A 14,617-nucleotide genomic window follows, 5' to 3' on the forward strand; every position below is an offset into this window, starting at 1 on the left:
TTTCCATACAACACCCAGTGCTCATCCCAAAAGGTGCCCTCCTCAATACCCATCAAATGGTTTGCTTTTAAACACAACTATGTTAGCTCTCCTCAAATGCCCTCTGTTTCAATATATTTACCAACAGAAGGAACCGTTTTCAATTGTTGAAACTAAAGTCAAACCATATGTAAGATAAATGTTTCTACATTGAAAACAGACTCGGAGATTTACGAGCTTAAGGAGCAAGTACTATTATTTTGAGGTCCTAAACTTTTAAATGATGGCAACACTGAAATCTGTACTTCATACGGGGAGCCAAGAAGACACAATTGAAAATGCCTATTCTTTTGACAAATTAGAAGCATTCATTGCAGTATCTATTTCTTGTTTACCAGGGATAATGCTGAATGAATCACAGACTGGTAGATGGATGTCCCTTCTGAACACTTTTAATTAGCACTGCCTATTAGGATGAACAGAGTGTTGCTTTCCTGCCATAGATTACCCCCAACCCCCCTTAAATGAAATAGAAATCTTATTCTCCACAAGGTAATATTCATCTCTTCCCCAACCAGACAGGCATAGAAAATTAAACAATGGTCCGTTAAAAAGCCCAGATAATGTATTTATCATTTCCAGTTTATGTGAGTTTGCAAGGCAAATAGGAGTAGGAGCTATTCGTTATGGGACCTTGGGGAACAACAGCGGGACTGGGGAGGGAGCTGAGAGGCTGGAGGATCTGAGACTTGTAAAAATTCATTAAAAATATGAGGTACTATTGGAGATAGAGGAAATTAATTACTCTCAGGGACTCAAATGTCACTCCTCATTTAAGTGACCTGGCAAGGAGGCTGAGAAACTTGTTCTGTGAGGGTTTCTGTAGTGGAGAAGGCTGGGAGCTGGGATTCCTCAGCTGTCAATTTTTGCATTTCCTTGGTGACTTATTGACATGTTAACCTGGCTTGTGCCCTAGCCTCCTCTAATGAGTAGAGTTAAATGAGAAATGGGGGTTTGGAGGTGGGGGAAGCACTCTCCCCTGTAGCTGGCCAGGTTATTCAGACCAGCTCCCCAAGCATGTAAGCAACTTCAGACCTGGGGGAAGCCTGTGATTTACCACAATGGAGAGAAGAGACTGATCATTTGCAGCTGGACTGAGTCTGGTCTTTTATTATTGCTTTTCCATCCACAAAGCTATTCTCTGAGGGGGAGTGAATTTGGAAAGACAAATTAAGGTTTTCTACCTAAGGAGGACGGGGGGAGCAGTAGCTTCTGAAAACAGTCATCTTTTCTAGATTGCCTGTCCAATAAATCTTTCTAATGCATTCTGCCTATAGACAGAGGTTGAAAATATATAGATATGTGATGACTTAAAAGTTTAAAATCAGTAAACCCCCAGAATAATGGAGTAGAAGCTTTCTCAGATGTGTGCCTTACCTAGACTGGGAATGCAAGGTTTTATTCTTGAACTCTGCCATTAATCAACTGAGATGTTGCACAAGCCATCACAGTGCTCCAAGCCTCTGTTGTATTATTTATAAAATGGGAACAATAATATCTATCTTATGTGATTATTAAGGACATTGTGCCCAAAAGATCTTTGAATGGTAGAAATATACAGGTATGTATAACTCCTATTGATACATTTTGTCTTGCAAGTCCTGATTTTTAAAAATTAAGGCTGCTCAGTGGTCTGTGTTCCTCTGTGGGTCAAAGTTAAAGGGCTCTAAAGTATTTTCTTGGCTTGTTCAATTAAGAAGGGTGAATCAACAAGCCAAAGAAGGAAGCACTGCTTTTGGGAGAAAGTATGCCTGGGTGTTAAAAAAAAATGTGAAGCATACCTTTGGAGGAAGTTGGAGCCCTGGAGGTTCACCTCTGGGAGCAGTCCTAAGAGCTTATCTTCAATTCAAGAAAGTCCTGTCCTTTTGAAGCAGAGACAAACCGTGCACTGAGGGTGGCAGAAGAGATATTTGAAGATTATTCACCTATTCCTAGAAAGAGATGATGATGAGATAAACTTGGGCAGGGTCAGTGGGGACAGAGGACAGAGAACTTTGAAAGGCCTTGGAAAGGAAGGAATTCTAGGCTTTCACATAGTCATGGTGGTGTGCACTTTGTGGAGGGTGCAATGCAGTGACTAAGCCACAGAGCATCCCCAAGGTACTTTAAATGTTATTAATAGAAATGTGAGAAAATGCAGGATACAGTCCTTCTGCTCAAGTTGCTCAGAGAAGTCAGCAATTATCATACAGACCAGACAGCAATAAGCCCAGAAGCGCAATGCTGGAGACAGCACTGAGAGGGAGGTGCCTCAAAAGATGAGCAACACTTCGCTGGGTGAGAAGGGGTTTGAGGCTGGGCATTGCACAAAACAGCTGCTCCCAGCCACACGGAACCATAGCTGCTCAGCCACATATTACAGATGCTGGTTTGAGAGCTGTGCACTTGACCTGTTACATTTCCTCAGCAACCAGGTTTTGTTGGTGCAAAGCCAGCTTACACTCAGTGATTTTCCAAGGCTTCTGTGCTGTTGGTGTCTCCTGAAAGTAGACTTGAAGGACCGTCTGCCTGTTCTCATCAGCCAACCCTATAGTGACCCACCCTAAGCATGCAGAGAAGGCATCCCTGGGAACCCAATTCTGAATAGTTGCTAAAACCACTGTCCCCATTCCTTGGTGTTCTTTTGGAGCTTTTAGGCCACTTACCTTTAAAAATTGCCTGAAAGCCATCTGTTGACATAACTGAGCCGTTGGCTCTTTATTTCTTGCGTTAACTAGATGTGTCCATTTGAATTCATTTATAGCCATGGTGTCATCATGGTGAGATAGTAATAAGACAAGAAAAATTTTTCTCGCCAGTCTTCCTCCTCTTTTTCCTCCTTTTAGAATTCCTAGTGTCTCCTATTTGCCGACTTGTTGATTTTCTCAGATCCTGTTTACCCTTTTACTTTTCCTCTCCTGATAAAACCACACATTCTTCAACTTGGATGGAAGTAAGAGATTCTTGACACCAGGGGGTTCAACTGTAAAAACCTTAAACGTGTTCTTTTTTTTTTTTTTTTTTTAATTTATTTTTGGGACAGACAGAGACAGAGCATGAACGGGGGAGGGGCAGAGAGAGAGGGAGACACAGAATCGGAAACAGGCTCCAGGCTCCGAGCCATCAGCCCATAGCCTGACGCGGGGCTCGAACTCACGGACCGCGAGATCGTGACCTGGCTGAAGTCGGACGCTTAACCGACTGAGCCACCCAGGCGCCCCATAAACGTGTTCTTAACCACAGGGCAGTTCTCTTTATCTGGTATGTTTGATGTTTGTGGTGTTGCTTTCCAAAGCGGAATGTCTTAGATTGCAATCCCTGCTCCAACATGTAACAGCTGTCGAACATTGAGCAAATCAATTTCTTTAGGCTTGAATTTTCGCATCAGTAAACTTAAGGTAACAGCAATACTTTTCATATAGGATTGTTGTAAGAATTTAATGAGAGAGTCCATGTGAAAGAGTCTGGCCTGTTATCTATTGTCAATGAATGTTAGCCACTGTTGCTTATAACAATACATGCCATTATAAATTTTTGAAATGAAAAGGCAGATGTGTTGATCTTTGGCAACAAGGAAGAGGGAAGCTAGAAAGACACTCTCCCACTCTTTGGCTGGGCTTAGAAAAGGGAAGTCCCTAGTGATGAAGACATTGAAAGCAGCTAAGTCTGTGGGTGCACAGGGAGCCCTCCCTGTCCAGACAGTGGCCTGGCTGCTGAACAGTCAGGTCTGCTGGGCTCCCTGAGCTGCTTCTGGGCATCTGAAGAGTATCTAAGTCAACCCTGCCCTATGTACAGTGTTCATCGCAGATAGTATGGTGGTTTTGTAATATGCCAATGTGGCAAATGGGATTACCTTACTCAGAATTCAGTTTCCTATATGTTTCTAGTTAAGTGAGCCATGGGAGAGTTTCTTGGGAGGTCGGAGGATGGAGGGAAGCAGCAGCCACTCTGCAGCTCACCTGTTGTTGGTGGTCTGTGGACTCACCCTGTCGGCACAAAGCAGCGTCTGGGCCCACAACTGCTCTTCCTTTCCCCGTATCCTCCTCCCGCTTCCCAAGGCCTCATCCAGATGTGTGTGTTTAGCCACTTAAGAAAAGGCCCCGGTTACAGCAGGCCATCCACATCGGCAAGCTGGGAAGCAGTGAAAGCCAAGGTTCCAGCAAGTTTTCATGGAGTTTCAGTGCCTGCTTGTGGATTCCAGGCTGCTCCTGATTCTCCCCATTTATAACCATCTTTCCCTCCTAACCGCCTGCCCAGTGGACTTCAAGCTCCATCATCAGACATAATTGAACAGACTTAAAACTGCTTAACCAGTTCCCACAATCGCTTGCCAAATTCCTCTATTAAATAAATAATAAATATATATTTATTTTTCATATATATAGTACATATAGTGTGTGTGTGTGTGTGTGTATAGATATATATGGCATTTATTATCAGACGAACAGAACCAAGCACTAGGAAATTGTGTGTGTGTGTGTGTGTGTGTGTGTGTGTGTGTACATCTAACACTGCTTGTTTCTGTTTCCATGATTGATCCCCACCTGATACAGCTGCTCATAGCTTTCTATAATGCAGAATTCTCCACTCACAAGGAAGCCCATTCCTGTTCTACCTCCCATCCACCATTCCTCTTTCTGTCTGTCATGTAACAAAAGAGAAATTAAAATCATAATCCAAAAATGTTGTTTTTCAGCCCAGGATATATCCCACTTTTTCCTCAGGACTTCTGCCCCTCCCAACCTGAAATAGTTGCATAAACTCACTGCTGTGACCTCATCCACGGAATTTTTTTCTCTCTCGCTTCTCATCTTTTGAAGCTTAAGAATCAGACTCTTCATGAAGTTAACCCAATAAATGTGAATATACTAGAGAGGTACTTCTAGTCGTTCAGTTTCCCCAGACCTGTCTCCTCTTCATCCTCCCCATGGCTTGTAAAGACAACACCTTGATTCTGAATGTTTACAAAGTATCGTGTGATATGGTGGGAGGGGACGGAAGCATGGAACTTAGAATATGAATACCTGTGCTTGTCTTCTGCCACCGCAGAGGGCTGACTGCATCTGCTTGTTATGTAGTTTCTAATGGCTTCAGTTTCCTCAGATGTAAAATAGGTATACTAATAGCCAGCCTGCTATTCTCAGGCCCTCTGTGAGTCCAGGGATCCCTGAGCAGCTCTGGATATGTGAGGCCCTCTGTTCTTGACATCTGTGTCCCAGTCTCAGATTAGCTCACACCTCGGTTAGGGAAATGCCAGTTATGATGAGATGTTAAACCTTAGAAATCACAAGAGAGTAGCAAATCAGGGCACTCTTATTTTTTAATGAAAATAAACACCTTGACATGTTCGTAACCTGATTTCTTACACTGTTCAGGGTCTACCATAGTAACTTTTTGCCTAAGTTGTTTCTTAAAGATGCAGATTGAAGAAATTGAGTGAAGAGTGGTTTCTGTTAAGATGGGCATGTATTTCAAAAGCACTTGTAAAAAATATTACAGAGCTGACCAAAAAGGGCAAGAGGCTTCCAATATGAAAGAATGACTAAAAATTCTCCTATGTTTGTTAAAACTAACAAAAATCAAATGCAAACAATAGAACATGACAGAACAGCCTATTATTGAGATGACTGCAAAAAAGAACTCAAAGTTATAATGGAGGGAGTTTTACAAAGTGACACAACCAAGTGATGAAATCAAGAATATACAAAGGAAACTGTTATGAATGGATAACGTAGATGTCCATTCAAAGAAAAGAGCCTCTCCGTCATCTCTGGCACAGGAGGGTCTCCGTGTGAGTAGGACAGATGGCTCTGGGAACATCCTATTCTTACGTGTGACATAGGCAACCAATTATGAGCTCACAAACCTGGTTAGAAAAATCTCAGTAATTGGCAGGTGTATGACTTCCAGATAAAGATGTGGAGGATGTGTTTGACAGCTGCAAGCCACATTTGTGGCCAAACCTCACCCTGTTCCCCTGCACACATTTATCATTGAACAACAGCCAAAGTTGAAAAACTAGCTGGCTTACCTTCCCTCTCACTGCATGTGTGTGTGTGTGTGCGCGCACACACACACACACGCACACGCACACACCCTGCCTTCTTACAAGGATCAAATGAGTACTATAGCACAATGGCATGTTGGTGGGTTCTCAAGAAGGTGTTTGTTGGATGGATGTGTGTATTAATGAATTGCCTAGGAACTCAAGGGGAAAGTCTAGAAATATCAGTAGACATTATGACAGCATCCTGGACAAAATGAAATGGGGAAAAAATGCCCAGGAGAATTACTTTACTGAAGATTTAACACGTTGATGTTCATAACACCTCACCTGCCAAAGGTATCCTATTCAAAATGAATGAAGCAACAGAACAGGATTAAATTGGCACAGCTGGAGGAGGTCTGCCTGCATGTGAGGAGCTGAATGTTATCTCCAGGCAACGGATGGAGTTGTAACATGAGGATTCTTATTTTTAGTGTTGGGGAGAAAATGAATTTGAACCAGAAGACACCGAGGGTTGATAAGGGAAGAACGGGGCTTGAGGGAGGGAGTGGATGTATAATAAGCCCAGACCAAGAGGGCTAAGCAAAGAAGTGGAATCCAGGGAGGCCTGTGGAAGGGGATCTTGTTATTTCAGAGTGGCACAATAAAGCATAATGAGGTCCGCTAGGGCATCTGGTCAACTCAGACCCCCCTGCTTAGGACAGTAGACACCTAAGGGTCAGAGAATCAGTTTCCTATGGGTGAGGAAGACCAGCATCAATCCTGTGTGAACATGTCTGTATCCTTTGGGGAGCGGTGAAATTCTTTATTAAATCAACTAGCATGGTTTATTGCATTCTTCTTTCACTCTTAATGTCCTATGGGACCAGGTCTATAGTTTTTTTGCGTTTTTTTTTTCCTGAATCTATTTCTAACATCTAACTCTAGGTATTAAAAAAAGAATCACTGAGAACCCCCATATGCTAATGATGATAAACCCCAACCCAGACATGTAAGGAAGCTATTGTTACCCCCATTTGTAGGTAAATGTCAAGAGGATCAGAGAAGTGAAACAATTTAGTCAAAGTCCTGCAGCTGGTAAATTGCTACGCTAAGACTTGAAACTAGACCTGTCTGACTGAAATCTGTGATCTGCCCACTATCCCCCTAAGCCTCAGATCCCATAATTGAGTAGATGTTCCCTAAAGATTTCTTAGAGAGGAGGGAGAGAAAGAGGGATGATAGATAATGATAAGGTAGAGGAGAACATTTGGGTACAAACAGCCTTTTGGAAGATCTGTTCTGAACAGATTGTAGACAAATGTGCCTGACACATGTATTATTCAGAGATCATCCAGAATGGACTGAACCTCACAGAGAGGAAACTGGGAGAGAGTTAAACCACTAAACTTTGGGATACACCCATGGAGAAGCTAGAACGTGGCCAAAATCAAGTGTAAGAATGTCAGAATGTTGGGAAAGGGAATGAGACCAAGTCTTGGATAAAGCAGAAAACTCTGCTGTCTGGCTTTTCTGCTGTGAACTAACCCCACCCACCTACCCCACCTCTACCCTCCTGTCTCATTTTGCTAGTTTTGCTCCTGTAGCAGCCTTAAGAGGAAATTATTTTCATGTCTAGAAAATTTTCATGAGAAAATTAAGACTCAAATTAAGAGTTTTGTGGAACTCATTAATGCCAGAAGTAAGTTTGAATGCAAACCACCAGCACTAACCTACCTAGGCACCAAATATTGTGAGAGTGTCTCCATTTGCTGCACGATGATTCTTTCAAAGGAAGTTTCTGTAGGAATTTTATTTGACAGGTAATTTTCTTGAGGCCAAGCATGTATCTTCCTGGGAACATTACCAGGGGAAATAAAAAGACCATCTAGAGCTTGTGTGCCCCTAGATTTTTCACCTTTCTGTGTTTAACACGTGGATTTAATGTTACTGAAATGCTGGTGTCTTTATTTATCAGCGTCTCTTCACTAGGGACACTAGTTCTGGACGTCCCACTGAAGGTAATGCTTCCAGATGGCTTACAAATTAGGTTCAATAAAATGTAGTCATTCTTCCTTTTAGTGAGTTCTTGGTGCTGAACCTATTTGACTTACCTAATATCCTGTTTGAGTTGTTAAATCCTAAACATAGATTGATTAGAACAGGAGAATAAGCTGTCGGGTTAATGCGTTGAGCTTTTGAAGTGGATAAAAGAACCACTTTGGCACTAAAAGGCTGACTTAACGTACACTTCGCCATTTGTCTGTGTGGACTCAGTGTCTTGTATCTCCTCCCTCTCTTGCTCATGTAGCTGCAAATCCCCTCGCCTATAAAAATGGGAGTCGGAGGTGACTGGGAAGAGAAAGTGGTACTGTGCATGTGAAAGTACTCGGTAAAGTACACATGGTTATAGAACTCTAAGTTGGTGTAATAAATTTAAATACCAATTGTGAATAAGAGTGTATTATATCCCTGGAGATACACCCGTTCATTCAGAAACCTTAGGAAGCAAAAATGGGATCAGGACATTCTAGGAGTAGAAGGGATCTCAGAGATTATCTGCTTTAGTTTCCTTGCTGACAGACAAGGAACTAGAGTCTGCAAGCAAGGTAGTAACTTCTGCTCAATCCCATAACAAATGCTACGCAGAGCTGAGCCTGCAACTCATGTGATTTGCTTCTCCATTCTTGTCCTTCTGCCCATGAGCCTCTGCGCTGTCCCTTGTCATGCTTCTGTGGACTCTATCCACTGTTGCCCTTGATGGAACTATTCAAACCCTGAGCTTCAGACTTCACATGCCAGGGAGAAAGCCCATACCCATAATGCCTGTCTTTTCCAGTGTATTTGTGGGAACTTTCTTTTAGCTGCAATTAAGAGAATGAATGTTGTAGGCTTTGGAATGATAGCCTATCTATTGTGACTTCTGCTGGACTTCGTGGAGTTTGTCCTTTAAGCACTGAAGAGTGTGTTAAAAGGACCTGTTGATTCTGCCTCTGAAATATACTGAAACATTTCCTTCTCTCTCCAGCGCATTATACTATAAGCTCCCTGAGGGCAGGGATCTTGTCTGTCTCCCCTTTTGCAGTATATCCCCAGTGCTTAGCAAAGCAGAATGTGTGGCTCATAGCAGATGCTCAAAAGGTATTCGTTCAATGAAAGAGTGAATCCCAGCTGCCATTACCTTTGTCCAAGGTCACATTGTCCTCTGAGCCTCATAAGTGCTCAACCTTTAGTCTCGCTCCTTCCAAACACTGCTCTGTCCTTTATCCTGCTAATTACAGATATAAAAAGGCTACTCCTCTGCTGAAAATGTGTCAGTGGCTCCCCTTTGCCTAGTGGAATTGGCAAAGTGTCTTAATGGAGACTTCAGAGGTCTTCATAATCCGGCCCTGTCCTAACTTCCCAAACTCATCTGTAGAATCTTCTCTGCCATTCCCACCTTTCAGTGTGTGTGTGCGTGCACACACACACTTATTTGCTTCTACCTGTAATACCCTATCCTGCCTTTACCTAAGGTGGTGAATTCCTACCTATTCTTCTGGCCCCTCCCAGAGGCTCATTCCCTACCTTCTTTGGTGTCTTCCTCATTTATTAGGCAGATCCTTCCAGAGCATGAGCTGTAACTTTAATCCCTATGGATTAGAAAATGGGAGATAATTCTGAACAGTTGCCCCCTCCCTCCAACATGGCAGATTACTGAGATCAGGTCAAAACTTAGCTGAGTTGTAATGAGAACAGTATTTGGGCCAGATCTAAAGTGAGAGCACCAAGAAAGGAATCGTTTGCGAGCCAGAATCTGGAGAAGAGTGGGGCTGGCTCACTCCTTCAGAGAATGTGCCTTCTCAGTAGGCCCCAGTCTTGTGATCTGACACTCCTTACCCAGGACTGCTGAAAACCTGTACTTCATAAGAAGAAAATAATATGAATACTGATTTTTATCTCCTCATGCAACTCTGATAAAGTTATCATACGTGATATATTGTTTTCATTAATTAAAAATAACAAAAATATGCTTTTGTAAGCAACTTTTTGATTTTTTATCATTAATTTCAACTTCAAAACTAAACATATTACATGATGTTAAGAAATTAGAGAAAAAAAAAACAAAACCCATGATCCATCATTTGGGTGTGTTCCTTTGAGTCTTTATATAGACATATTTTATATATGTTGTATGTTTATATATTTTTATATGTTATCAGATTATACATATAAATATAAAGCCTGGTTTATTTCACTCATATCATAAGCATTTTTTATGGTGCTAGATACTGTTCATATCAATCACTTTAAATGACTGAGTAATATTCCACTGAGTGAATGGACTATTAGGTAGATCCACCATAATTCATTTGGTCATTTCCACCTTGCTAAAGGTTGGTTTCCTTGCAATATTTTGCTTTGTCAATAATACATGAAGATTCCTTCATAGACAGTGATTTCCCCCTCTTTGGGGTTATTTCCTTAAAATGACTCTGACCCTAATTACTAATTTGCACACACTTCCTCTATTAAAGCCACTCAGTAACCCCTCACACCCTTCTTCTCTGCGTGGTAGTTAACCCCTCATTCCACAAGAAGGAATTTGAAGGCCTAGGGATTTGAAGTCCCAGAGTCTTAAGTTGATCACCCCTGCATCTCCTGGTAGCCCCAACCCCCTGACTTGTCTACTGTCCTAACGCACACCAACCTGTCCTTTCCTCTCTGTGCTGTTGCTCAGGCTGGCCCTGTGACTCCAATCACCCCTGCACATACCCTGCATATACCAACCCTTTGCCTCAAACCCATACCTGATGGCACCTCCTTTGGAAGCTTCTACTTTTCCAGTGAGATGATTTAGGCCTCCCTCTCCAGGGATTCCAAGATTCCCTGTGCACATCTCTGTCATCACCCTATCACACTGTGTTGAAAATGCATGCTGGTGGATCTTTTTCATCGTTTCCCAGTTACCATCACAGTACTCGACACTTTGTTTCCCCAGTTACTAGCACAGTACTCAACACATAGTTCCTTTCTTTCCTACTCCACCTGCCATCCACAAGCATGTTGTGCTGACTCAACCTCCGACCTACATTCAGAATTCAGCCCCCTCTCACCACTCTCTACGGCTACCACGCTGGTCTGAGCAGCTACCATCATTTTCCTGGATTAGTGTAATAATCTCCTACCTCATTTCTTAGCTTTCAGCCTTGCCCCCGTATTTAACACACCAAAGCAAAAGTGTCCTTTTGAACATCCCATCCTTACCTAAAGCTTTCTAATGGTTGCCCTTCTAAAAGTCTTTGCTGTTGTCTTTAGTGTCCTGGGGCTGCCATAGCAAAATAACAAAAGCCTGGGTGGCTTAAACAATAGCCATTATCTTCTGGCAGTTCTGGAGGTTAGAAGATCTGAGATCAAGCTGCCAGCTCATTTGGTTTCTGGTGAGACCAGTCTTCCTGGCTTGGAGATAGCTGCCTTCTCCCTAGTCCTCACAAGGCACTTTGTCTCTGTACATGCAAAGATAGCTCTTCTTATACGGAGACCAGTCCTATTGGATTGGAGCCTGACCCTTCCGACTTTATTTAACCTTAATTACTTCCAGAAAGGCCCTATCTCCTAATATCATCACAGTGGGTATTGGGGCTTTAACATAGAATTTGAGGGGATTCAATTGAGTCCCTAACACATGGCCTACAAATTCCCATGTGATCCACAGCGTACTCACCCCACCTCCCTTAGCTGCTCCAGCCAAACTGGGCTCCTTAACGGCATCTCGAACATACCCAACATGCTCCCATCTCAGGACTATTAGACTATCACCCCACGTGGACTGTCCTCCAGACATCTGTCTGATTCACCCCTTGTGTCCTTCAGGTCTCTGTTCAAGTGCCCTTTACTGGCTATTTCTTCCTTGACCATCTTTTACAAAATTGCACAGCTGTTCTACCTCAGCCTGATCCTCTTAACCTCGCCTTACTTTTCCCTAATGATTTGCCTTACTTTTCCCTACTTTTCACTACCTGACTTTATACATTTGTGTATTCATCTCTCACTCCTCCACTCTAGTGGCAGAAACACAAGCTCCGTGAGGGCAGAAGTTTTATCCTTGCTTGTTTACAGGTGTATTGCTGGCACTTAGAATAGTCTGGGCACGCAAAAGATACGCAACAAATACTTGTTGAATGAGAGCATGAATGAATAGAAATTTCATTCATATCCATTATCTTATTTCGGCCTAAAACAAAACCTGAAAGAGGATGGGGTTGATGTGTGTTCTATTTTCACAGATGAGGAAAACTAATATTCATAAGAGTAAGATTTCATATATGTAGTGATAATTTCATTTGCCAAGTGTTTAATATTGCCAAGGGATATGCATACTATCATACTGGCTTTCATTTCATCCTTGGACTAATCCTGAAAGATTATATATTATTATCCCTATTTTAACACAATTACGCCTTAGAAAGTTTCAATAACTTGCCTAAGGGAATCACTACTAAGTGACAGCCAAGATATGAACCCTAATCTGACTTCAAAGAGCTTGTTTTTATCTATTATTATAGTTCATATCCTTTTAGCACAACACCATGTGCCAGATACTATGCGAACTCTTAAAATAACACTGTGATGTACGGACCACTATTATCTTCACTTTGCAGATGAGTTAACTAAAGCTCAGAGATGTTAACTTGTCCAAGGTCATACCCCCCTGACCTAAAAGTCTGACTGTCGGCTCTTAGCCACCTCCCTCAAAGAGCTGGTAGGAGGCCGGACACTCCTTACCTTCCCTTTCTCTGCCTTTGTACATGAACTGAACTGCCTGAATTAGCCCCCTGGTCCAGGATGTCCCAACTATGCACACCTTAAGTTTATATTTGCAATGCTGATCTCAGTGATCCTTATGAAACAGAACGCTTTGGCTGATAAAGCAAATTAATTTGTTCATTAAAAGTATTGACAAATGCTACATGGTGTAATCATTTTTAAAAGAAAGCATAGTCTCCATCAGCCTCTTCCAGATGAGGTCTGTGTTCTATACCTATTCTCTTTCTTCTTAGATACCTGGAAAAATGTATGTGTGATTCACTCAACCTCTCTCGCTGCTTCTAATGGCACAGCGTAGGTCAATAGTGGAGAAGGATAATTGAATCTATTTTTCAGACTTTCATCGGTAGGCTCTATTCTGGGCACATATTATTAGAATTGTGAGAAACAGACATTTCTTTAAAGTGGAGTGTTGGGCTCCACTAGAAAGATTATTAAAAGACTTTACAATGCCAGCCTTAGAAATATATAGGGCACCTAGATTCCTCGCTCTGTCCCTCCCCTCACAGCACAAAGCCTATTCAAATGCCTTTCCAGGATCAGCCTTCCTCCCTCTGCCCGTCCTGTGTAGCCTGCCCTTGCTGCACACTTGTTCATTGGTATTGGGCCAGTGGTTCTCCAAGCGTGGTGCCAGGACCAGCGGCATCGGCATCACCCGTGACGTCGTTAGAAATGCAAATTCTCAGGCTCTGCCACAGACCCACAAAATCAGAAACTCAGACGTTGGCGCCCAGCACCCCACCTGTTTTCACAGGCCCTCCAGGTGATTTCGATGCAGGCTCAAATTTGACAGCCCGTGTATTAGGAAAGTGTCACTTCCCCCCACCCCACGCCCCCCGGCTGGCCCACTCCTCACAAGGACACAGCTGCTCTAGATCCTGCTCCTTGGTTGCAGCCGCAACAGAGGTGACAAAGAGGTCCGTTAGGGAACTCCATTCCTGGCATACATGGTACAGTTTTACGCATGGTTTTGGCAACAATATTTTTAACTGTAAAACATACAGACCCGGCACCTTTACTGAGTAATTGTTGTCTGCTTTAGGGAAAGGTTATGACTAACCTTTTCTATTTTGGTCATATCTTTAGTCTTATCTAACAGACCATAATGATAACTACTGTTTACTCATAAATATTCTATCTGTTTTAATTTTTAAAAAAAATTATTCGTATAATACATTTAAAACAAATAGTACTACAACCCCTATTGAAAAATAGCAATCCTCTATGTTTCATAGACCCAGCACTGCGAAACTCGTCATTTTTCCTGCCGCTTCTGCTATTTAACTCCATGTTTCTAAAGAGCACACGTCTGTTGCTGTCAATTTCAGACATTGCTTCCTGGCTTCCGCTTATTGTAATTAGGAATTAATTTTCCTGGGGCGCCTGGGTGGCTCAGTTGGTTGAGCGTCCAACTTCGCTGAGGTCATGATCTCCCGGTTCCTGAGTTCGAGTCCCACATTAGGCTGGATGCTGTCAGTGCAGAGCAGAACCTGCCTTGGATCCTCTGTCTCTGCCTTCCCCCTGCTCTCTCTCTCTCTCTCTCTCTCTCTCAAAAAGAAATAAGCATTACCAAAAAAAAAAAAAAAAAAAAAAAAAAAGAATTAATTTTCCTTTCTGTTACCCCCTCACAGTTTTTCTCTCCACTGTTTCAGCTCCTCCCCCACCTTACTCTGTCTCTCCCTTCCGGGTGGGACTCCCCTCTAGGTGAACGAGTGTGCACACTATTGGCATTCAAGCCCCTACCCATCCCACCCTAGACACTCTGCTAAGTCCTACCACTCCTCCTTTTGCTTCCAGGCTCCTAGG

At 42.6% G+C, this 14,617-nt stretch overlaps 1 protein-coding gene across 17 annotated transcripts in view; it reads left to right on the top strand.

Moving 5' to 3' along the window:
* The window catches only part of DAB1 (DAB adaptor protein 1), a 1,141,854-nt gene that overhangs the window by 534,742 nt on the left and 592,495 nt on the right, over positions 1–14,617 (top strand). The window lies entirely within an intron of this gene.

The sequence above is a fragment of the Neofelis nebulosa genome, chromosome 2 (assembly GCF_028018385.1).
Source record: "Neofelis nebulosa isolate mNeoNeb1 chromosome 2, mNeoNeb1.pri, whole genome shotgun sequence".
NCBI classification, from domain to species: Eukaryota; Metazoa; Chordata; class Mammalia; order Carnivora; family Felidae; genus Neofelis; species Neofelis nebulosa.